Below are 3,361 nucleotides of genomic sequence, written 5' to 3' on the forward strand. Positions count from 1 at the left end.
AGAGAAGAGAGGGAGGAGGTGGAGTAGGGAGAAAAAGAGGGAGAGAAAGAAGGGGAGAAGAAGGGGTAGGAAAAGAAAGAGAGGGAGGAGGGAGGAGGGAGAGAAAGATAGGGAGGAGAAGGGAAAGAAAAAGGGAAGGAAATGGAGAAGGGAGGAAAAGAGAGAGAGGAAGAGTAGGCTGAAAAAAAGGAGGAGGACGTGAAGGGAAAAATAAAAGAGGAGGTAGAGTAGGAAGAAAAAGAGAGGGAGAAGAAGGAGTATGGAAAGAGAGGGGAGAAAATGGAGTAGGGAGTGAAAGAGACAGAGGGGAAGGAGGTGGAGTTGGGGGGAAAAGCGAGGGAGAAGGGAGAGAAGGGAGAGAGAGGGGGAGAGGAGGGAGGGGTGCGTTGCCCGATGCGAGAGGTGGCAACACTGGCATTGATAGTGACCGACGAGCTCTTTATTGACTTTAGAGATGAGAGAGAGAGAGAGAGAGAGAGAGAGAGAGAGAGAGAGAGAGAGAGAGAGAGAGAGAGAGAGAGAGAGAGAGAGAGAGAGAGAGAGAGAGAGAGAGAGAGAGAGAGAGAGAGTGGGACAAATCAGTAAAATAAGGGGAAAAAGAATGAGTGAATGAATGAGGGACGAAAGGAAGGGAAATGAAGCAAGAGGAAAAAGTGGAGGAAGGAAAGGAAAAAAAGGAAGAAAGGAATAAAGGAGAGGAAGGAATGAAGTGAGGAGGAAACTAGAGGGAAAATAAAAGGAATATGAGTAGTAAAAAAAAAGAATAGGTACGTAAGATTAAATAAAAAAATAGGAAACGAAAAAAGAAAGAGATGTTGGAGAGGGGAGAAAGAGGAGGAGGAAACTAAGGGAAAGAGAGCAAGGAAAGACAAGTTAGTATGTAGTGGAGGGAGAAAGGAATGGAGGAATGAAAGGGATGGGGAACAAAATAGGAAACGAAGAAAGAAAGATGTAGAAAACGGGAGAAAGAGGAGGAGGAAAATAAGGGAAAGAGAGCAAGGAAAGACAAGTTAGTATGTAGTGGAGGGAGAAAGGGATGGAGGAATGAAAGGGATGGGGAGCAAAATAGGAAACGAAGAAAGAAAGATGTAGAAAACGGGAGAAAGAGGAGGAGGAAAATAAGGGAAAGAGAGCAAGGAAAGACAAGTTAGTATGTAGTGGAGGGACAAAGGGATGGAGGAATGAAAGGGATGGGGAGCAAAATACGAAACGAAGAAAGAAAGAGATGTTGGAAAGGGGAGAAAGAGGAGGAGGAAACTAAGGGAAAGAGAGCAAGGAAAGACAAGTTAGTATGTAGTGGAGGGAGAAAGGGATGGAGGAATGAAAGGGATGGCGAACAAAATAGGAAACGAAGAAAGATGTTGAAAAGGGGAGAAAGAAGAAAAGGGAAATAAGGGTAAGAAAGCAAGGAAAGAAGGAGAGAAAAGTTAGTATACAGTGGAGGAAGAAAGGGTTGGAAGACTGAAAGGGATAGGGAATAGGAAGGAAGGAGGAGGGAGGAAGGATGGAGAAGGAAGAAAAGAAGGAAGAAGGAGGAGAAAGAATGGAGGAGGAGGAAGGAAGGAGGAAACAGGAGAGCGTATGGAGAAGGGAGGTGTGCGTGAAATGAGATATACAAGTTAGGAACCTAAGACACAATAGTCTCTCTTTAAACACTTTATTATGTTTGTCAAAAACAACATATATTTATCTCTTACAAGTTTTGAGGAGACAAACAGCCCTTTATAAGCTAAGTCTCTCTCTCTCTCTCTCTCTCCTGTGATCAAATAGTAGCAATAGCAACAACAACAACAACAACAACAACAACAACAATGATAATAATAATAATAATAATAATAATAATAATAATAATGAGCAAGGTAGGTAACAGTGAGAGAGAGAGAGAGAGAGAGAGAGAGAGAGAGAGAGAGAGAGAGAGAGAGAGAGAGAGAGAGAGAGAGAGAGAGAGAGATGACATGCTTAGGAGGGACAAATAACAATAGATATCTTAATTAAACCATCTCTCTCTCTCTCTCTCTCTCTCTCTCTCTCTCTCTCACACCCACACACACACACACACACCCACACAACATCACGTCATCGTCTCCTCCATTATCCGTACAGCGTTTGCCCTTTCATCTCCTCCTCCTCCTCCTCCTCCTCCTCTTCCTCCTCCGGCAAATAGTTATCACCTTGAAAAACGAATTATAAAAGAAGTTATGTTGCCGGTAAACAGGCCATTCTCTCTCTCTCTCTCTCTCTCTCTCTCCGAGAGAGAGAGAGAGAGAGAGAGAGAGAGAGAGAGAGAGAGAGAGAGAGAGAGAGAGAGAGAGAGAGAGAGAGAGAGAGAGAGAGAGAGAGAGAGAGAGAGAGCCGCGCCTTCATGTCATTTTCTCATTTTTTTCTTTTTCTTCCTGATATCCGAGAGAGAGAGAGAGAGAGAGAGAGAGAGAGAGAGAGAGAGAGAGAGAGAGAGAGAGAGAGAGAGAGAGAGAGAACTTTAACCAAGAAAGAAAATCAAACAGGAAGAAATTAGACGTTCTCTCTCTCTCTCTCTCTCTCATCACGATTATCTTGTTCATTATCTTTATTAATTTTCGGCTCTCCAAAACTTTGCTACATTCTTATTTTATTTAACTTTACTTTTTTTTTTTGTTGTTTCTCTTTAAAAATACGATCCTCTGATGTTATTGTTTTTCTGATCAACTATTTTCTCCTTTTCCTTTCATCGCAAGTTCCATTATCTCTTCTAATCATCGTTATTTTATTTTATTATTATAGTGCCTTTCTTTCATTTTTGTCTGTGCTCTGTTTTCGGTGTTATATTTATTTTCACCTTTTTATAACAATAGTTTATACTGCTTACTTAAAAAAAATATCTAGAGTTCTGCGATTTTTCATTGTCTTCCTTGTAATTAACTCTCAATACTATAATCCTCTATATTTATAACCCTTTTCGAATTATTACATCCTATATCTTTAAATATTTTTCGATACCGTATATAATTACCTACACTATTTTTCGCCTTTTCCAATATAATTTTCTTTATTTTTCCCACCTTTTCCAATATAATTTTCTTTATTTTTCCCACCTTTTCCAATATAATATTCGTATGTTTTTATCTTTATATCTATTTATTTCTTCGTCTCCACATCGGAATCTCTAATTCATCATCTCTTTCAATAATAGTCCTCAATATTTCAATCCTTATTTTCCTTTTTTCTTTTCCTCCTCTCTCATCATCGCTTTCATCATCTTTATCAATTTTTCCCTCTCCCTTCGTCCCCTTATTACTGTGTGTTTATTTCTTCCTTTCTCCACATCGCAATCTCTAATTCATCCTCACTTTCAATTATAGTCCTCAATATTTCAATCCTTATT

The sequence above is a fragment of the Eriocheir sinensis genome, chromosome 22, assembly GCF_024679095.1.
Source record: "Eriocheir sinensis breed Jianghai 21 chromosome 22, ASM2467909v1, whole genome shotgun sequence".
In the NCBI taxonomy this organism is placed as follows: Eukaryota; Metazoa; Arthropoda; class Malacostraca; order Decapoda; family Varunidae; genus Eriocheir; species Eriocheir sinensis.